Source organism: Nematostella vectensis, chromosome 5 (genome assembly GCF_932526225.1).
Source record: "Nematostella vectensis chromosome 5, jaNemVect1.1, whole genome shotgun sequence".
NCBI classification, from domain to species: Eukaryota; Metazoa; Cnidaria; class Anthozoa; order Actiniaria; family Edwardsiidae; genus Nematostella; species Nematostella vectensis.
This window is the reverse complement of record NC_064038.1, coordinates 18,286,860-18,300,593: the sequence shown is the minus strand read 5'-3', so window position 1 is coordinate 18,300,593 and position 13,734 is coordinate 18,286,860. Positions and strand designations below refer to the sequence as shown.

The 13,734-nt window shown below is 46.4% G+C and overlaps 65 non-coding genes and 9 pseudogenes across 65 annotated transcripts; all 74 read right to left on the bottom strand.

The window, feature by feature from the left end:
- Positions 1 to 12: 12 nt before the first annotated feature.
- Positions 13 to 131, bottom strand: LOC125563756. The gene has a single exon (XR_007308776.1). It is a non-coding gene; the product is annotated as a 5S ribosomal RNA (ribosomal RNA).
- A 67-nt stretch (positions 132 to 198) lies between these two features.
- Positions 199 to 317, bottom strand: LOC125565417. The gene has a single exon (XR_007310430.1). It is a non-coding gene; the product is annotated as a 5S ribosomal RNA (ribosomal RNA).
- Positions 318 to 384: 67 nt separating this feature from the next.
- Positions 385 to 503, bottom strand: LOC125563688. The gene has a single exon (XR_007308707.1). It is a non-coding gene; the product is annotated as a 5S ribosomal RNA (ribosomal RNA).
- A 67-nt stretch (positions 504 to 570) lies between these two features.
- On the bottom strand, positions 571 to 689 carry LOC125563878. Its single transcript, XR_007308897.1, has one exon. It is a non-coding gene; the product is annotated as a 5S ribosomal RNA (ribosomal RNA).
- A 67-nt stretch (positions 690 to 756) lies between these two features.
- LOC125563867 lies at positions 757 to 875 on the bottom strand. The gene has a single exon (XR_007308886.1). It is a non-coding gene; the product is annotated as a 5S ribosomal RNA (ribosomal RNA).
- A 67-nt stretch (positions 876 to 942) lies between these two features.
- On the bottom strand, positions 943 to 1,061 carry LOC125563487. The gene has a single exon (XR_007308506.1). It is a non-coding gene; the product is annotated as a 5S ribosomal RNA (ribosomal RNA).
- A 67-nt stretch (positions 1,062 to 1,128) lies between these two features.
- LOC125566930 lies at positions 1,129 to 1,247 on the bottom strand (annotated as a pseudogene).
- Positions 1,248 to 1,314: 67 nt separating this feature from the next.
- LOC125564034 lies at positions 1,315 to 1,433 on the bottom strand. Its single transcript, XR_007309053.1, has one exon. It is a non-coding gene; the product is annotated as a 5S ribosomal RNA (ribosomal RNA).
- A 67-nt stretch (positions 1,434 to 1,500) lies between these two features.
- On the bottom strand, positions 1,501 to 1,619 carry LOC125563991. The gene has a single exon (XR_007309010.1). It is a non-coding gene; the product is annotated as a 5S ribosomal RNA (ribosomal RNA).
- Positions 1,620 to 1,686: 67 nt separating this feature from the next.
- LOC125563856 lies at positions 1,687 to 1,805 on the bottom strand. The gene has a single exon (XR_007308875.1). It is a non-coding gene; the product is annotated as a 5S ribosomal RNA (ribosomal RNA).
- A 68-nt stretch (positions 1,806 to 1,873) lies between these two features.
- On the bottom strand, positions 1,874 to 1,992 carry LOC125565416. The gene has a single exon (XR_007310429.1). It is a non-coding gene; the product is annotated as a 5S ribosomal RNA (ribosomal RNA).
- A 67-nt stretch (positions 1,993 to 2,059) lies between these two features.
- On the bottom strand, positions 2,060 to 2,178 carry LOC125566746 (annotated as a pseudogene).
- A 67-nt stretch (positions 2,179 to 2,245) lies between these two features.
- Positions 2,246 to 2,364, bottom strand: LOC125565026. The gene has a single exon (XR_007310044.1). It is a non-coding gene; the product is annotated as a 5S ribosomal RNA (ribosomal RNA).
- A 67-nt stretch (positions 2,365 to 2,431) lies between these two features.
- Positions 2,432 to 2,550, bottom strand: LOC125563845. The gene has a single exon (XR_007308864.1). It is a non-coding gene; the product is annotated as a 5S ribosomal RNA (ribosomal RNA).
- Positions 2,551 to 2,617: 67 nt separating this feature from the next.
- On the bottom strand, positions 2,618 to 2,736 carry LOC125564018. The gene has a single exon (XR_007309036.1). It is a non-coding gene; the product is annotated as a 5S ribosomal RNA (ribosomal RNA).
- A 67-nt stretch (positions 2,737 to 2,803) lies between these two features.
- On the bottom strand, positions 2,804 to 2,922 carry LOC125566648 (annotated as a pseudogene).
- A 67-nt stretch (positions 2,923 to 2,989) lies between these two features.
- Positions 2,990 to 3,108, bottom strand: LOC125565729. The gene has a single exon (XR_007310740.1). It is a non-coding gene; the product is annotated as a 5S ribosomal RNA (ribosomal RNA).
- Positions 3,109 to 3,175: 67 nt separating this feature from the next.
- LOC125563494 lies at positions 3,176 to 3,294 on the bottom strand. The gene has a single exon (XR_007308513.1). It is a non-coding gene; the product is annotated as a 5S ribosomal RNA (ribosomal RNA).
- Positions 3,295 to 3,361: 67 nt separating this feature from the next.
- LOC125566647 lies at positions 3,362 to 3,480 on the bottom strand (annotated as a pseudogene).
- A 67-nt stretch (positions 3,481 to 3,547) lies between these two features.
- On the bottom strand, positions 3,548 to 3,666 carry LOC125565415. Its single transcript, XR_007310428.1, has one exon. It is a non-coding gene; the product is annotated as a 5S ribosomal RNA (ribosomal RNA).
- A 67-nt stretch (positions 3,667 to 3,733) lies between these two features.
- LOC125564501 lies at positions 3,734 to 3,852 on the bottom strand. Its single transcript, XR_007309519.1, has one exon. It is a non-coding gene; the product is annotated as a 5S ribosomal RNA (ribosomal RNA).
- A 67-nt stretch (positions 3,853 to 3,919) lies between these two features.
- LOC125563755 lies at positions 3,920 to 4,038 on the bottom strand. Its single transcript, XR_007308775.1, has one exon. It is a non-coding gene; the product is annotated as a 5S ribosomal RNA (ribosomal RNA).
- A 67-nt stretch (positions 4,039 to 4,105) lies between these two features.
- Positions 4,106 to 4,224, bottom strand: LOC125565414. Its single transcript, XR_007310427.1, has one exon. It is a non-coding gene; the product is annotated as a 5S ribosomal RNA (ribosomal RNA).
- Positions 4,225 to 4,291: 67 nt separating this feature from the next.
- On the bottom strand, positions 4,292 to 4,410 carry LOC125563686. Its single transcript, XR_007308705.1, has one exon. It is a non-coding gene; the product is annotated as a 5S ribosomal RNA (ribosomal RNA).
- Positions 4,411 to 4,477: 67 nt separating this feature from the next.
- Positions 4,478 to 4,596, bottom strand: LOC125563833. The gene has a single exon (XR_007308852.1). It is a non-coding gene; the product is annotated as a 5S ribosomal RNA (ribosomal RNA).
- A 67-nt stretch (positions 4,597 to 4,663) lies between these two features.
- Positions 4,664 to 4,782, bottom strand: LOC125563486. Its single transcript, XR_007308505.1, has one exon. It is a non-coding gene; the product is annotated as a 5S ribosomal RNA (ribosomal RNA).
- A 67-nt stretch (positions 4,783 to 4,849) lies between these two features.
- Positions 4,850 to 4,968, bottom strand: LOC125566929 (annotated as a pseudogene).
- A 67-nt stretch (positions 4,969 to 5,035) lies between these two features.
- Positions 5,036 to 5,154, bottom strand: LOC125565893. The gene has a single exon (XR_007310902.1). It is a non-coding gene; the product is annotated as a 5S ribosomal RNA (ribosomal RNA).
- Positions 5,155 to 5,221: 67 nt separating this feature from the next.
- On the bottom strand, positions 5,222 to 5,340 carry LOC125564339. Its single transcript, XR_007309358.1, has one exon. It is a non-coding gene; the product is annotated as a 5S ribosomal RNA (ribosomal RNA).
- Positions 5,341 to 5,407: 67 nt separating this feature from the next.
- On the bottom strand, positions 5,408 to 5,526 carry LOC125563794. Its single transcript, XR_007308813.1, has one exon. It is a non-coding gene; the product is annotated as a 5S ribosomal RNA (ribosomal RNA).
- A 67-nt stretch (positions 5,527 to 5,593) lies between these two features.
- Positions 5,594 to 5,712, bottom strand: LOC125563736. The gene has a single exon (XR_007308756.1). It is a non-coding gene; the product is annotated as a 5S ribosomal RNA (ribosomal RNA).
- Positions 5,713 to 5,779: 67 nt separating this feature from the next.
- On the bottom strand, positions 5,780 to 5,898 carry LOC125565102. The gene has a single exon (XR_007310119.1). It is a non-coding gene; the product is annotated as a 5S ribosomal RNA (ribosomal RNA).
- Positions 5,899 to 5,965: 67 nt separating this feature from the next.
- On the bottom strand, positions 5,966 to 6,084 carry LOC125564075. The gene has a single exon (XR_007309094.1). It is a non-coding gene; the product is annotated as a 5S ribosomal RNA (ribosomal RNA).
- Positions 6,085 to 6,151: 67 nt separating this feature from the next.
- On the bottom strand, positions 6,152 to 6,270 carry LOC125563531. Its single transcript, XR_007308550.1, has one exon. It is a non-coding gene; the product is annotated as a 5S ribosomal RNA (ribosomal RNA).
- A 67-nt stretch (positions 6,271 to 6,337) lies between these two features.
- On the bottom strand, positions 6,338 to 6,456 carry LOC125563793. The gene has a single exon (XR_007308812.1). It is a non-coding gene; the product is annotated as a 5S ribosomal RNA (ribosomal RNA).
- A 67-nt stretch (positions 6,457 to 6,523) lies between these two features.
- LOC125563288 lies at positions 6,524 to 6,642 on the bottom strand. Its single transcript, XR_007308307.1, has one exon. It is a non-coding gene; the product is annotated as a 5S ribosomal RNA (ribosomal RNA).
- Positions 6,643 to 6,709: 67 nt separating this feature from the next.
- LOC125565101 lies at positions 6,710 to 6,828 on the bottom strand. The gene has a single exon (XR_007310118.1). It is a non-coding gene; the product is annotated as a 5S ribosomal RNA (ribosomal RNA).
- A 67-nt stretch (positions 6,829 to 6,895) lies between these two features.
- On the bottom strand, positions 6,896 to 7,014 carry LOC125567294. The gene has a single exon (XR_007311819.1). It is a non-coding gene; the product is annotated as a 5S ribosomal RNA (ribosomal RNA).
- A 67-nt stretch (positions 7,015 to 7,081) lies between these two features.
- LOC125563712 lies at positions 7,082 to 7,200 on the bottom strand. Its single transcript, XR_007308732.1, has one exon. It is a non-coding gene; the product is annotated as a 5S ribosomal RNA (ribosomal RNA).
- Positions 7,201 to 7,267: 67 nt separating this feature from the next.
- On the bottom strand, positions 7,268 to 7,386 carry LOC125564335. Its single transcript, XR_007309354.1, has one exon. It is a non-coding gene; the product is annotated as a 5S ribosomal RNA (ribosomal RNA).
- Positions 7,387 to 7,453: 67 nt separating this feature from the next.
- Positions 7,454 to 7,572, bottom strand: LOC125566646 (annotated as a pseudogene).
- Positions 7,573 to 7,639: 67 nt separating this feature from the next.
- LOC125566394 lies at positions 7,640 to 7,758 on the bottom strand. Its single transcript, XR_007311401.1, has one exon. It is a non-coding gene; the product is annotated as a 5S ribosomal RNA (ribosomal RNA).
- Positions 7,759 to 7,825: 67 nt separating this feature from the next.
- Positions 7,826 to 7,944, bottom strand: LOC125563822. Its single transcript, XR_007308841.1, has one exon. It is a non-coding gene; the product is annotated as a 5S ribosomal RNA (ribosomal RNA).
- A 67-nt stretch (positions 7,945 to 8,011) lies between these two features.
- LOC125567021 lies at positions 8,012 to 8,130 on the bottom strand (annotated as a pseudogene).
- Positions 8,131 to 8,197: 67 nt separating this feature from the next.
- LOC125566171 lies at positions 8,198 to 8,316 on the bottom strand. Its single transcript, XR_007311178.1, has one exon. It is a non-coding gene; the product is annotated as a 5S ribosomal RNA (ribosomal RNA).
- A 67-nt stretch (positions 8,317 to 8,383) lies between these two features.
- Positions 8,384 to 8,502, bottom strand: LOC125563792. The gene has a single exon (XR_007308811.1). It is a non-coding gene; the product is annotated as a 5S ribosomal RNA (ribosomal RNA).
- Positions 8,503 to 8,569: 67 nt separating this feature from the next.
- Positions 8,570 to 8,688, bottom strand: LOC125564788. Its single transcript, XR_007309806.1, has one exon. It is a non-coding gene; the product is annotated as a 5S ribosomal RNA (ribosomal RNA).
- A 67-nt stretch (positions 8,689 to 8,755) lies between these two features.
- Positions 8,756 to 8,874, bottom strand: LOC125563711. Its single transcript, XR_007308731.1, has one exon. It is a non-coding gene; the product is annotated as a 5S ribosomal RNA (ribosomal RNA).
- A 67-nt stretch (positions 8,875 to 8,941) lies between these two features.
- Positions 8,942 to 9,060, bottom strand: LOC125564770. The gene has a single exon (XR_007309789.1). It is a non-coding gene; the product is annotated as a 5S ribosomal RNA (ribosomal RNA).
- A 67-nt stretch (positions 9,061 to 9,127) lies between these two features.
- On the bottom strand, positions 9,128 to 9,246 carry LOC125563539. The gene has a single exon (XR_007308558.1). It is a non-coding gene; the product is annotated as a 5S ribosomal RNA (ribosomal RNA).
- Positions 9,247 to 9,313: 67 nt separating this feature from the next.
- Positions 9,314 to 9,432, bottom strand: LOC125566554. The gene has a single exon (XR_007311562.1). It is a non-coding gene; the product is annotated as a 5S ribosomal RNA (ribosomal RNA).
- A 67-nt stretch (positions 9,433 to 9,499) lies between these two features.
- Positions 9,500 to 9,618, bottom strand: LOC125564048. The gene has a single exon (XR_007309067.1). It is a non-coding gene; the product is annotated as a 5S ribosomal RNA (ribosomal RNA).
- Positions 9,619 to 9,685: 67 nt separating this feature from the next.
- On the bottom strand, positions 9,686 to 9,804 carry LOC125563811. The gene has a single exon (XR_007308830.1). It is a non-coding gene; the product is annotated as a 5S ribosomal RNA (ribosomal RNA).
- Positions 9,805 to 9,871: 67 nt separating this feature from the next.
- On the bottom strand, positions 9,872 to 9,987 carry LOC125565327. The gene has a single exon (XR_007310341.1). It is a non-coding gene; the product is annotated as a 5S ribosomal RNA (ribosomal RNA).
- A 67-nt stretch (positions 9,988 to 10,054) lies between these two features.
- Positions 10,055 to 10,173, bottom strand: LOC125566928 (annotated as a pseudogene).
- Positions 10,174 to 10,240: 67 nt separating this feature from the next.
- LOC125566170 lies at positions 10,241 to 10,359 on the bottom strand. Its single transcript, XR_007311177.1, has one exon. It is a non-coding gene; the product is annotated as a 5S ribosomal RNA (ribosomal RNA).
- A 67-nt stretch (positions 10,360 to 10,426) lies between these two features.
- LOC125564330 lies at positions 10,427 to 10,545 on the bottom strand. Its single transcript, XR_007309349.1, has one exon. It is a non-coding gene; the product is annotated as a 5S ribosomal RNA (ribosomal RNA).
- Positions 10,546 to 10,612: 67 nt separating this feature from the next.
- LOC125566097 lies at positions 10,613 to 10,731 on the bottom strand. The gene has a single exon (XR_007311104.1). It is a non-coding gene; the product is annotated as a 5S ribosomal RNA (ribosomal RNA).
- A 67-nt stretch (positions 10,732 to 10,798) lies between these two features.
- LOC125565413 lies at positions 10,799 to 10,917 on the bottom strand. Its single transcript, XR_007310426.1, has one exon. It is a non-coding gene; the product is annotated as a 5S ribosomal RNA (ribosomal RNA).
- A 67-nt stretch (positions 10,918 to 10,984) lies between these two features.
- LOC125567293 lies at positions 10,985 to 11,103 on the bottom strand. The gene has a single exon (XR_007311818.1). It is a non-coding gene; the product is annotated as a 5S ribosomal RNA (ribosomal RNA).
- Positions 11,104 to 11,170: 67 nt separating this feature from the next.
- On the bottom strand, positions 11,171 to 11,289 carry LOC125563791. Its single transcript, XR_007308810.1, has one exon. It is a non-coding gene; the product is annotated as a 5S ribosomal RNA (ribosomal RNA).
- A 67-nt stretch (positions 11,290 to 11,356) lies between these two features.
- LOC125563287 lies at positions 11,357 to 11,475 on the bottom strand. Its single transcript, XR_007308306.1, has one exon. It is a non-coding gene; the product is annotated as a 5S ribosomal RNA (ribosomal RNA).
- Positions 11,476 to 11,542: 67 nt separating this feature from the next.
- LOC125565100 lies at positions 11,543 to 11,661 on the bottom strand. Its single transcript, XR_007310117.1, has one exon. It is a non-coding gene; the product is annotated as a 5S ribosomal RNA (ribosomal RNA).
- A 67-nt stretch (positions 11,662 to 11,728) lies between these two features.
- LOC125563685 lies at positions 11,729 to 11,847 on the bottom strand. The gene has a single exon (XR_007308704.1). It is a non-coding gene; the product is annotated as a 5S ribosomal RNA (ribosomal RNA).
- A 67-nt stretch (positions 11,848 to 11,914) lies between these two features.
- LOC125565156 lies at positions 11,915 to 12,033 on the bottom strand. Its single transcript, XR_007310173.1, has one exon. It is a non-coding gene; the product is annotated as a 5S ribosomal RNA (ribosomal RNA).
- A 67-nt stretch (positions 12,034 to 12,100) lies between these two features.
- Positions 12,101 to 12,219, bottom strand: LOC125565266. Its single transcript, XR_007310281.1, has one exon. It is a non-coding gene; the product is annotated as a 5S ribosomal RNA (ribosomal RNA).
- Positions 12,220 to 12,286: 67 nt separating this feature from the next.
- Positions 12,287 to 12,406, bottom strand: LOC125567063 (annotated as a pseudogene).
- Positions 12,407 to 12,473: 67 nt separating this feature from the next.
- On the bottom strand, positions 12,474 to 12,592 carry LOC125566035. Its single transcript, XR_007311043.1, has one exon. It is a non-coding gene; the product is annotated as a 5S ribosomal RNA (ribosomal RNA).
- A 67-nt stretch (positions 12,593 to 12,659) lies between these two features.
- Positions 12,660 to 12,778, bottom strand: LOC125563790. Its single transcript, XR_007308809.1, has one exon. It is a non-coding gene; the product is annotated as a 5S ribosomal RNA (ribosomal RNA).
- A 67-nt stretch (positions 12,779 to 12,845) lies between these two features.
- LOC125563286 lies at positions 12,846 to 12,964 on the bottom strand. The gene has a single exon (XR_007308305.1). It is a non-coding gene; the product is annotated as a 5S ribosomal RNA (ribosomal RNA).
- Positions 12,965 to 13,031: 67 nt separating this feature from the next.
- On the bottom strand, positions 13,032 to 13,150 carry LOC125566120. The gene has a single exon (XR_007311127.1). It is a non-coding gene; the product is annotated as a 5S ribosomal RNA (ribosomal RNA).
- A 67-nt stretch (positions 13,151 to 13,217) lies between these two features.
- Positions 13,218 to 13,336, bottom strand: LOC125563799. Its single transcript, XR_007308818.1, has one exon. It is a non-coding gene; the product is annotated as a 5S ribosomal RNA (ribosomal RNA).
- A 67-nt stretch (positions 13,337 to 13,403) lies between these two features.
- On the bottom strand, positions 13,404 to 13,522 carry LOC125566393. The gene has a single exon (XR_007311400.1). It is a non-coding gene; the product is annotated as a 5S ribosomal RNA (ribosomal RNA).
- Positions 13,523 to 13,589: 67 nt separating this feature from the next.
- Positions 13,590 to 13,708, bottom strand: LOC125563285. The gene has a single exon (XR_007308304.1). It is a non-coding gene; the product is annotated as a 5S ribosomal RNA (ribosomal RNA).
- Positions 13,709 to 13,734: the final 26 nt, after the last annotated feature.

The following is a 13,734-nucleotide window of genomic DNA, read 5'->3' as shown; positions in this document are numbered from 1 at the left end:
ACAAAAAGGAAATGCCTACAGCACACGGTATTCCCAGTCGGTCACCCATCCAAGTACTAACCGTGCCCTACTGAGCTTAACTACGGTGATCGGACGAGAACCGGTGCTTTCTCAGTGGTATGGCCGTAGACGACAGAACTGTGTAAGAAATAGATTTTATATAACAGTCCTGTGAGTACTTTGGTAACAAAAAGGAAATGCCTACAGCACACGGTATTCCGAAGCGGTCACCCATCCAAGTACTTACCGCGCCCTACTGAGCTTAACTTCGGTGATCGGACGAGAACCGGTGCTTTCTAAGTGGTATGGCCGTAGACGATAGAACTGTGTAAGATCTATCTATTATATAACAGTCCTGTGAGTACTTCGATGACAAAAAGGAAATGCCTACAGCACACGGTATTCCCAGGCGGTCAACCATCCAAGTACTAACCGCGCCCTACTGAGCTTAACTTCGGTGATCGGACGAGAACCGGTGCTTTCTCAGTGGTATGGCCGTAGACGACAGAACTGTGTAAGAAATATATATTATATAACAGTCCTGTGAGTACTTCGATGACAAAAAGGAAATGCCTACAGCACACGGTATTCCCAGGCGGTCACCCATCCAAGTACTAACCGCGCCCTACTGAGCTTAACTTCGGTGATCGGACGAGAACCGGTGCTTTCTCAGTGGTATGGCCGTAGACGACAGAACTGTGTAAGAAATATATATTATATAACAGTCCTGTGAGTACTTCGATGACAAAAAGGAAATGCCTACAGCACACGGTATTCCCAGGCGGTCACCCATCCAAGTACTAACCGCGCCCTACTGAGCTTAACTTCGGTGATCGGACGAGAACCGGTGCTTTCTCAGTGGTATGGCCGTAGACGATAGAACTGTGTAAGATCTATCTATTATATAACAGTCCTGTTAGTACTTCGAAAACAAAAAGTAAATGCCTACAGCACACGGTATTCCCAGGCGGTCACCCATCCAAGTACTTACCGCGCCCTACTGAGCTTAACTTCGGTGATCGGACGAGAACCGGTGCTTTCTCAGTGGTATGGCCGTAGACGATAGAACTGTTTAAGATCTATCTATTATATAACAGTCCTGTGAGTACCTCGATAACAAAAAGGAAATGCCTACAGCACACGGTATTCCCAGGCGGTCACCCGTCCAAGTACTAACCGTGCCATACTGACTTTAAGTTCTGTGATCGGACGAGAACTGGTGCTTTCTCAGTGGTATGGCCGTAAACGATAGAACTGTGTAACATCTATCTATTATATAACAGTCCTGTCAGTACCTCGATAACAAAAAGGAAATGCCTACAGCACACGGTATTCCGAAGCGGTCACCCATCCAAGTACTAACCGCGCCCTACTGAGCTTAACTTCGGTGATCGGACGAGAACCGGTGCTTTCTCAGTGGTATGGCCGTAGACGATAGAACTGTGTAAGATCTATCTATTATATAACAGTCATGTTAGTACTTCGAAAAGAAAAAGTAAATGCCTACAGCACACGGTATTCCCAGGCGGTCACCCATCCAAGTACTAAGCGCGCCCTACTGAGCTTAACTTCGGTGATCGGACGAGAACCGGTGCTTTCTCAGTGGTATGGCCGTAGACGACAGAACTGTGTAAGAAATATATATTATATAACAGTCCTGTGAGTACTTCGATGACAAAAAGGAATTGCCTACAGCACACGGTATTCCCAGGCGGTCACCCATCCAAGTACTAACCGCGCCCTACTGAGCTTAACTTCGGTGATCGGACGAGAACCGGTGCTTTCTCAGTGGTATGGCCGTAGACGACAGAACTGTGTAAGAAATAAAATTTTATATAACAGTCCTGTGAGTACTTTGGTAACAAAAAGGAAATGCCTACAGCACACGGTATTCCGAAGCGGTCACCCATCCAAGTACTTACCGCGCCCTACTGAGCTTAACTTCGGTGATCGGACGAGAACCGGTGCTTTCTAAGTGGTATGGCCGTAGACGATAGAACTGTGTAAGAAATATATATTATATAACAGTCCTGTGAGTACCTCGATAACAAAAAGGAAATGCCTACAGCACACGGTATTCCCAGGCGGTCACCTATCCAAGTACTAACCGTGCCCTACTGACTTTAAGTTCTGTGATCGGACGAGAACTGGTGCTTTCTCAGTGGTATGGCCGTAAACGATAGAACTGTGTAACATCTATCTATTATATAACAGTACTGTCAGTACCTCAATAACAAAAAGGAAATGCCAACAGCACACGGTATTCCGAAGCGGTCACCCATCCAAGTACTTACCGCGCCCTACTGAGCTTAACTTCGGTGATCGGACGAGAACCGGTGCTTTCTCAGTGGTATGGCCGTAGACGACAGAACTGGGTAAGAAATATATATTATATAACAGTCCTGTGAGTACTTCGATGACAAAAAGAAAATGCCTACAGCACACGGTATTCCCAGGCGGTCACCCATCCAAGTACTAACCGCGCCCTACTGAGCTTAACTTCGGTGATCGGACGAGAACCGGTGCTTTCTCAGTGGTATGGCCGTAGACGACAGAACTGTGTAAGAAATATATATTATATAACAGTCCTGTGAGTACTTCGATGACAAAAAGGAAATGCCTACAGCACACGGTATTCCCAGGCGGTCACCTATCCAAGTACTAACCGCGCCCTACTGAGCTTAACTTCGGTGATCGGACGAGAACCGGTGCTTTCTCAGTGGTATGGCCGTAGACGTTAGAACAGTTTGAGATCTATCTATTATATAACAGTCCTGTGAGTACCTCGATAACAAAAAGGAAATGCCTACAGCACACGGTATTCCCAGGCGGTCACCCGTCCAAGTACTAACCGTGCCCTACTGACTTTAAGTTCTGTGATCGGACGAGAACTGGTGCTTTCTCAGTGGTATGGCCGTAAACGATAGAACTGTGTAACATCTATCTATTATATAACAGTACTGTCAGTACCTCAATAACAAAAAGGAAATGCCAACAGCACACGGTATTCCGAAGCGGTCACCCATTCAAGTACTTACCGCGCCCTACTGAGCTTAACTTCGGTGATCGGACGAGAACCGGTGCTTTCTCAGTGGTATGGCCGTAGACGACAGAACTGTGTAAGAAATATATATTATATAACAGTCCTGTGAGTACTTCGATGACAAAAAGGAAATGCCTACAGCACACGGTATTCCCAGGCGGTCACCCATCCAAGTACTAACCGCGCCCTACTGAGCTTAACTTCGGTGATCGGACGAGAACCGGTGCTTTCTCAGTGGTATGGCCATAGACGATAGAATTGTTTAAGATCTATCTATTATATAACAGTCCTGTGAGTACCTCGATAACAAAAAGGAAATGCCTACAGCACACGGTATTCCCAGGCGGTCACCCGTCCAAGTACTAACCGTGCCCTACTGACTTTAAGTTCTGTGATCGGACGAGAACTGGTGCTTTCTCAGTGGTATGGCCGTAAACGATAGAACTGTGTAACATCTATCTATTATATAACAGTCCTGTCAGTACCTCGATAACAAAAAGGAAATGCCTACAGCACACGGTATTCCGAAGCGGTCACCCATCCAAGTACTTACCGCGCCCTACTGAGCTTAACTTCGGTGATCGGACGAGAACCGGTGCTTTCTAAGTGGTATGGCCGTAGACGATAGAACTGTGTAAGATCTATCTATTATCTAACCGTCCTTTGAGTACTTCGATGACAAAAAGGAAATGCCTACAGCACACGGTATTCCCAGGCGGTCACCCATCCAAGTACTAACCGCGCCCTACTGAGCTTAACTTCGGTGATCGGACGAGAACCGGTGCTTTCTCAGGGGTATGGTCGTAGACGACAGAACTGTTTAAGATCTATCTATTATATAACAGTCCTGTGAGTACCTCGATAACAAAAAGGAAATGCCTACAGCACACGGTATTCCCAGTCGGTCACCCATCCAAGTACTAACCGTGCCCTACTGAGCTTAACTACGGTGATCGGACGAGAACCGGTGCTTTCTCAGTGGTATGGCCGTAGACGACAGAACTGTGTAAGAAATAGATTTTATATAACAGTCCTGTGAGTACTTTGGTAACAAAAAGGAAATGCCTACAGCACACGGTATTCCGAAGCGGTCACCCATCCAAGTACTTACCGCGCCCTACTGAGCTTAACTTCGGTGATCGGACGAGAACCGGTGCTTTCTAAGTGGTATGGCCGTAGACGATAGAACTGTGTAAGATCTATCTATTATATAACAGTCCTGTGAGTACTTCGATGACAAAAAGGAAATGCCTACAGCACACGGTATTCCCAGGCGGTCAACCATCCAAGTACTAACCGCGCCCTACTGAGCTTAACTTCGGTGATCGGACGAGAACCGGTGCTTTCTCAGTGGTATGGCCGTAGACGACAGAACTGTGTAAGAAATATATATTATATAACAGTCCTGTGAGTACTTCGATGACAAAAAGGAAATGCCTACAGCACACGGTATTCCCAGGCGGTCACCCATCCAAGTACTAACCGCGCCCTACTGAGCTTAACTTCGGTGATCGGACGAGAACCGGTGCTTTCTCAGTGGTATGGCCGTAGACGATAGAACTGTGTAAGATCTATCTATTATATAACAGTCCTGTTAGTACTTCGAAAACAAAAAGTAAATGCCTACAGCACACGGTATTCCCAGGCGGTCACCCATCCAAGTACTTACCGCGCCCTACTGAGCTTAACTTCGGTGATCGGACGAGAACCGGTGCTTTCTCAGTGGTATGGCCGTAGACAATAGAACTGTTTAAGATCTATCTATTATATAACAGTCCTGTGAGTACCTCGATAACAAAAAGGAAATGCCTACAGCACACGGTATTCCCAGGCGGTCACCCGTCCAAGTACTAACCGTGCCATACTGACTTTAAGTTCTGTGATCGGACGAGAACTGGTGCTTTCTCAGTGGTATGGCCGTAAACGATAGAACTGTGTAACATCTATCTATTATATAACAGTCCTGTCAGTACCTCGATAACAAAAAGGAAATGCCTACAGCACACGGTATTCCGAAGCGGTCACCCATCCAAGTACTTACCGCGCCCTACTGAGCTTAACTTCGGTGATCGTACGAGAACCGGTGCTTTCTAAGTGGTATGGCCGTAGACGATAGAACTGTGTAACATCTATCTATTATATAACAGTCCTGTGAGTACTTCGATGACAAAAAGGAAATGCCTACAGCACACGGTATTCCCAGGCGGTCACCCATCCAAGTACTAACCGCGCCCTACTGAGCTTACCTACGGTGATCGGACGAGAACCGGTGCTTTCTCAGTGGTATGGCCGTAGACGACAGAACTGTGTAAGAAATATATATTATATAACAGTCCTGTGAGTACTTCAATGACAAAAAGGAAATGCCTACAGCACACGGTATTCCCAGGCGGTCACCCATCCAAGTACTAACCGCGCCCTACTGAGCTTAACTTCGGTGATCGGACGAGAACCGGTGCTTTCTCAGTGGTATGGTCGTAGACGACAGAACTGTTTAAGATCTATCTATTATATAACAGTCCTGTGAGTACCTCGATAACAAAAAGGAAATGCCTACAACACACGGTATTCCCAGGCGGTCACCCATCCAAGTACTAACCGTGCCCTACTGAGCTTAACTACGGTGATCGGACGAGAACCGGTGCTTTCTCAGTGGTATGGCCGTAGACGACAGAACTGTGTAAGAAATAGATTTTATATAACAGTCCTGTGAGTACTTTGGTAACAAAAAGGAAATGTCTACAGCACACGGTATTCCGAAGCGGTCACCCATCCAAGTACTTACCGCGCCCTACTGAGCTTAACTTCGGTGATCGGACGAGAACCGGTGCTTTCTAAGTGGTATGGCCGTAGACGATAGAACTGTGTAAGATCTATCTATTATATAACAGTCCTGTGAGTACTTCGATGACAAAAAGGAAATGCCTACAGCACACGGTATTCCCAGGCGGTCACCCATCCAAGTACTAACCGCGCCCTACTGAGCTTAACTTCGGTGATCGGACGAGAACCGGTGCTTTCTAAGTGGTATGGCCGTAGACGATAGAACTGTGTAAGATCTATCTATTATATAACAGTCCTGTGAGTACTTCGATGACAAAAAGGAAATGCCTACAGCACACGGTATTCCCAGGCGGTCACCCATCCAAGTACTAACCGCGCCCTACTGAGCTTAACTTCGGTGATCGTACGAGAACCGGTGCTTTCTCAGTGGTATGGCCGTAGACGACAGAACTGTGTAAGAAATATATATTATATAACAGTCCTGTGAGTACTTCAATGACAAAAAGGAAATGCCTACAGCACACGGTATTCCCAGGCGGTCACCCATCCAAGTACTAACCGCGCCCTACTGAGCTTAACTTCGGTGATCGGACGAGAACCGGTGCTTTCTCAGTGGTATGGTCGTAGACGACAGAACTGTTTAAGATCTATCTATTATATAACAGTCCTGTGAGTACCTCGATAACAAAAAGGAAATGCCTACAGCACACGGTATTCCCAGGCGGTCACCCATCCAAGTACTAACCGTGCCCTACTGAGCTTAACTACGGTGATCGGACGAGAACCGGTGCTTTCTCAGTGGTATGGCCGTAGACGACAGAACTGTGTAAGAAATAGATTTTATATAACAGTCCTGTGAGTACTTTGGTAACAAAAAGGAAATGTCTACAGCACACGGTATTCCGAAGCGGTCACCCATCCAAGTACTTACCGCGCCCTACTGAGCTTAACTTCGGTGATCGGACGAGAACCGGTGCTTTCTAAGTGGTATGGCCGTAGACGATAGAACTGTTTAAGATCTATCTATTATATAACAGTCCTGTGAGTACTTCGATGACAAAAAGGAAATGCCTACAGCACACGGTATTCCCAGGCGGTCACCCATCAAAGTACTAACCGCGCCCTACTGAGCTTAACTTCGGTGATCGGACGAGAACCGGTGCTTTCTCAGTGGTATGGCCGTAGACGATAGAACTGTGTAAGATCTATCTATTATATAACAGTCCTGTTAGTACTTCGAAAACAAAAAGGAAATGCCTACAGCACACGGTATTCCCAGGCGGTCACCCATCCAAGTACTAACCGCGCCCTACTGAGCTTAACTTCGGTGATCGGACGAGAACTGGTGCTTTCTCAGTGGTATGGCCGTAGACGATAGAACTGTGTAAGATCTATCTATTATATAACAGTAATGTTAGTACTTCGAAAACAAAAAGGAAATGCCTACAGCACACGGTATTCCCAGTCGGTCACCCATCCAAGTACTAACCGCGCCCTACTGAGCTTAACTTCAGTGATCGGACGAGAACCGGTGCTTTCTCAGTGGTATGGCCGTAGACGATAGAACTGTTTAAGATCTATCTATTATATAACAGTCCTGTGAGTAGCTCGATAACAAAAAGGAAATGCCTACAGCACACGGTATTCCCAGGCGGTCACCCGTCCAAGTACTAACCGTGCCCTACTGACTTTAAGTTCTGTGATCGGACGAGAACTGGTGCTTTCTCAGTGGTATGGCCGTAAACGATAGAACTGTGTAACATCTATCTATTATATAACAGTCCTGTCAGTACCTCGATAACAAAAAGGAAATGCCTACAGCACACGGTATTCCGAAGCGGTCACCCATCCAAGTACTTAACGCGCCCTACTGAGCTTAACTTCGGTGATCGGACGAGAACCGCTGCTTTCTAAGTGGTATGGCCGTAGACGATAGAACTGTGTAAGATCTATCTATTATATAACAGTCCTGTGAGTACTTCGATGACAAAAAGGAAATGCCTACAGCACACGGTATTCCCAGGCGGTCACCCATCCAAGTACTAACCGCGCCCTACTGAGCTTAACTTCGGTGATCGGACGAGAACCGGTGCTTTCTCAGTGGTATGGCCGTAGACGATAGAACTGTTTAAGATCTATCTATTATATAACAGTCCTGTGAGTACCTCGATAACAAAAAGGAAATGCCTACAGCACACGGTATTCCCAGGCGGTCGCCCGTCCAAGTACTAACCGTGCCATACTGACTTTAAGTTCTGTGATCGGACGAGAACTGGTGCTTTCTCAGTGGTATGGCCGTAAACGATAGAACTGTGTAACATCTATCTATTATATAACAGTCCTGTCAGTACCTCGATAACAAAAAGGAAATGCCTACAGCACACGGTATTCCGAAGCGGTCACCCATCCAAGTACTTACCGCGCCCTAATGAGCTTAACTTCGGTGATCGGACGAGAACCGGTGCTTTCTAAGTGGTATGGCCGTAGACGATAGAACTGTGTAAGATCTATCTATTATATAACAGTCCTGTGAGTACTTCGATGACAAAAAGGAAATGCCTACAGCACACGGTATTCCCAGGCGGTCACCCATCCAAGTACTAACCGCGCCCTACTGAGCTTAACTTCGGTGATCGGACGAGAACCGGTGCTTTCTCAGTGGTATGGTCGTAGACGACAGAACTGTTTAAGATCTATCTATTATATAACAGTCCTGTGAGTACCTCGATAACAAAAAGGAAATGCCTACAGCACACGGTATTCCCAGGCGGTCACACATCCAAGTACTAACCGTGCCCTACTGAGCTTAACTACGGTGATCGGACGAGAACCGGTGCTTTCTCAGTGGTATGGCCGTAGACGATAGAACTGTGTAAGATCTATCTATTATATAACAGTCCTGTTAGTACTTCGAAAACAAAAAGGAAATGCCTACAGCACACGGTATTCCCAGGCGGTCACCCATCCAAGTACTAACCGCGCCCTACTGAGCTTAACTTCGGTGATCGGACGAGAACTGGTGCTTTCTCAGTGGTATGGCCGTAGACGATAGAACTGTGTAAGATCTATCTATTATATAACAGTAATGTTAGTACTTCGAAAACAAAAAGGAAATGCCTACAGCACACGGTATTCCCAGTCGGTCACCCATCCAAGTACTAACCGCGCCCTACTGAGCTTAACTTCAGTGATCGGACGAGAACCGGTGCTTTCTCAGTGGTATGGCCGTAAACGATAGAACTGTGTAACATCTATCTATTATATAACAGTCCTGTCAGTACCTCGATAACAAAAAGGAAATGCCTACAGCACACGGTATTCCCAGGCGGGCACCCATCCAAGTACTAACCGTGCCCTACTGAGCTTAACTTCGGTGATCGGACGAGAACCGGTGCTTTCTCAGTGGTATGGCCGTAGACGACAGAACTGTGTAAGAAATAGATTTTATATAACAGTCCTGTGAGTACTTTGGTAACAAAAAGGAAATGCCTACAGCACACGGTATTCCGAAGCGGTCACCCATCCAAGTACTTACAGCGCCCTACTGAGCTTAACTTCGGTGATCGGACGAGAACCCGTGCTTTCTAAGTGGTATGGCCGTAGACGATAGAACTGTGTAAGATCTATCTATTATATAACAGTCCTGTGAGTACTTCGATGACAAAAAGGAAATGCCTACAGCACACGGTATTCCCAGGCGGTCACCCATCGAAGTACTAACCTCGCCCTACTGAGCTTAACTTCGGTTATCGGACGAGAACCGGTGCTTTCTCAGTGGTATGGCCGTAGACGACAGTACTGTGTAAGAAATATATATTATATAACAGTCCTGTGAGTACTTCGATGACAAAAAGGAAATGCCTACAGCACACGGTATTCCCAGGCGGTCACCCATCCAAGTACTAACCGCGCCCTACTGAGCTTAACTTCGGTGATCGGACGAGAACCGGTGCTTTCTCAGTGGTATGGCCGTAGACGATAGAACTGTGTAAGATCTATCTATTATATAACAGTCCTGTTAGTACTTCGAAAACAAAAAGTAAATGCCTACAGCACACGGTATTCCCAGGTCACCCATCCAAGTACTAACCGCGCCCTACTGAGCTTAACTTCGGTGATCGGACGAGAACCGGTGCTTTCTCAGTGGTATGGCCGTAGACGATAGAACTGTTTAAGATCTATCTATTATATAACAGTCCTGTGAGTACCTCGATAACAAAAAGGAAATGCCTACAGCACACGGTATTCCCAGGCGGTCACCCGTCCAAGTACTAACCGTGCCATACTGACTTTAAGTTCTGTGATCGGACGAGAACTGGTGCTTTCTCAGTGGTATGGCCGTAAACGATAGAACTGTGTAACATCTATCTATTATATAACAGTCCTGTCAGTACCTCGATAACAAAAAGGAAATGCCTACAGCACACGGTATTCCGAAGCGGTCACCCATCCAAGTACTTACCGCGCCCTAATGAGCTTAACTTCGGTGATCGGACGAGAACCGGTGCTTTCTAAGTGGTATGGCCGTAGACGATAGAACTGTGTAAGATATATCTATTATATAACAGTCCTGTGAGTACTTCGATGACAAAAAGGAAATGCCTACAGCACACGGTATTCCCAGGCGGTCACCCATCCAAGTACTAACCGCGCCCTACTGAGTTTAACTTCGGTGATCGGACGAGAACCGGTGCTTTCTCAGTGGTATGGTCGTAGACGACAGAACTGTTTAAGATCTATCTATTATATAACAGTCCTGTGAGTACCTCGATAACAAAAAGGAAATGCCTACAGCACACGGTATTCCCAGGCGGTCACACATCCAAGTACTAACCGTGCCCTACTGAGCTTAACTACGGTGATCGGACGATAACCGGTGCTTTCTCAGTGGTATGGCCGTAGACGACAGAACTGTGTAAGAAATAGATTTTATATAACAGTCCTGTGAGTACTTTGGTAACAAAAAGGAAATGCCTACAGCACACGGTATTCCGAAGCGGTCACCCATCCAAGTACTTACCGCGCCCTACTGAGCTTAACTTCGGTGATCGGACGAGAACCGGTGCTTTCTAAGTGGTATGGCCGTAGACGATAGAACTGTGTAAGATCTATCTATTATATAACAGTCCTGTGAGTACTTCGATGACAAAAAGGAAATGCCTACAGCACACGGTATTCCCAAGCGGTCACCCATCCAAGTACTAACCGCGCCCTACTGAGCTTAACTTCGGTGATCGGACGAGAACCGGTGCTTTCTCAGTGGTATGGCCGTAGACGACAGAACTGTGTAGGAAATATATATTATATAACAGTCCTGTGAGTACTTCGATGACAAAAAGGAAATGCCTACAGCACACGGTATTCCCAGGCGGTCACCCATCCAAGTACTAACCGCGCCCTACTGAGCTTAACTTCGGTGATCGGACGAGAACCGGTGCTTTCTCAGTGGTATGGTCGTAGACGAAAGAACTGTTTAAGATCTATCTATTATATAACAGTCCTGTGAGTACCTCGATAACAAAAAGGAAATGCCTACAGCACACGGTATTCCCAGGCGGTCACCCATCCAAGTACTAACCGTGCCCTACTGAGCTTAACTACGGTGATCGGACGAGAACCGGTGCTTTCTCAGTGGTATGGCCGTAGACGACAGAACTGTGTAAGAAATAGATTTTATATAACAGTCCTGTGAGTACTTTGGTAACAAAAAGGAAATGTCTACAGCACACGGTATTCCGAAGCGGTCACCCATCCAAGTACTTACCGCGCCCTACTGAGCTTAACTTCGGTGATCGGACGAGAACCGGTGCTTTCTAAGTGGTATGGCCGTAGACGATAGAACTGTGTGAGATCTATCTATTATTTAACAGTCCTGTGAGTACTTCGATGACAAAAAGGAAATGCCTACAGCACACGGTATTCCCAGGCGGTCATCCATCCAAGTACTAACCGCGCCCTACTGAGCTTAACTTCGGTGATCGGACGAGAACCGGTGCTTTCTCAGTGGTATGGCCGTAGACGACAGAACTGTGTAAGAAATATATATTATATAACAGTCCTGTGAGTACTTCGATGACAAAAAGGAAATGCCTACAGCACACGGTATTCCCAGGCGGTCACCCATCCAAGTACTAACCGCGCCATACTGAGCTTAACTTCGGTGATCGGACGAGAACTGGTGCTTTCTCAGTGGTATGGCCGTAGACGATAGAACTGTGTAAGATCTATCTATTATATAACAGTCCTGTTAGTACTTCGAAAACAAAAAGGAAATGCCTACAGCACACGGTATTCCCAGTCGGTCACCCATCCAAGTACTAACCGCGCCCTACTGAGCTTAACTTCAGTGATCGGACGAGAACCCGTGCTTTCTCAGTGGTATGGCCGTAGACGATAGAACTGTTTAAGATCTATCTATTATATAACAGTCCTGTGAGTACCTCGATAACAAAAAGGAAATGCCTACAGCACACGGTATTCCCGAAGCGGTCACCCGCCCAAGTACTAACCGTGCCCTACTGACTTTAAGTTCTGTGATCGGACGAGAACTGGTGCTTTCTCAGTGGTATGGCCGTAAACGATAGAACTGTGTAACATCTATCTATTATATAACAGTCCTGTCAGTACCTCGATAACAAAAAGGAAATGCCTACAGCACATGGTATTCCGAAGCGGTCACCCATCCAAGTACTTACCGCGCCTTACTGAGCTTAACTTCGGTGATCGGACGAGAACCGGTGCTTTCTAAGTGGTATGGCCGTAGACGATAGAACTGTGTAAGATCTATCTATTATATAACAGTCCTGTGAGTACTTCGATGACAAAAAGGAAATGCCTACAGCACACGGTATTCCCAGGCGGTCACCCATCCAAGTACTAACCGCGCCCTACTGAGCTTAACTTCGGTGATCGGACGAGAACCGGTGCTTTCTCAGTGGTATGGTCGTAGACGACAGAACTGTTTAAGATCTATCTATTATATAACAGTCCTGTGAGTACCTCGATAACAAAAAGGAAATGCCTACAGCACACGGTATTCCCAGGCGGTCACCCATCCAAGTACTAACCGTGCCCTACTGAGCTTAACTACGGTGATCGGACGAGAACCGGTGCTTTCTCAGTGGTATGGCCGTAGACGACAGAACTGTAAAAGAAATAGATTTTATATAACAGTCCTGTGAGTACTTTGGTAACTAAAAGGAAATGCCTACAGCACACGGTATTCCGAAGCGGTCACCCATCCAAGTACTTACCGCGCCCTACTGAGCTTAACTTCGGTGATCGGACGAGAACCGTTGCTTTCTAAGTGGTATGGCCGTAGACGATAGAACTGTGTAAGATCTATCTATTATATAACAGTCCTGTGAGTACTTCGATGACAAAAAGGAAATGCCTACAGCACACGGTATTCCCAGGCGGTCACCCATCCAAGTACTAACCGCGCCCTACTGAGCTTAACTTCGGTGATCGGACGAGAACCGGTGCTTTCTCAGTGGTATGGCCGTAGACGACAGAACTGTGTAAGAAATATATATTATATAACAGTCCTGTGAGTACTTCGATGACAAAAAGGAAATGCCTACAGCACACGGTATTCCCAGGCGGTCACCCATCCAATTACTAACCGCGCCCTACTCAGCTTAACTTCGGTGATCGGACGAGAACCGGTGCTTTCTCAGTGGTATGGTAGTAGACGAAAGAACTGTTTAAGATCTATCTATTATATAACAGTCCTGTGAGTACCTCGATAACAAAAAGGAAATGCCTACAGCACACGGTATTCCCAGGCGGTCACCCATCCAAGTACTAACCGTGCCCTACTGAGCTTAACTACGGTGATCGGACGAGAACCGGTGCTTTCTCAGTGGTATGGCCGTAGACGACAGAACTGTGTAAGAAATAGATTT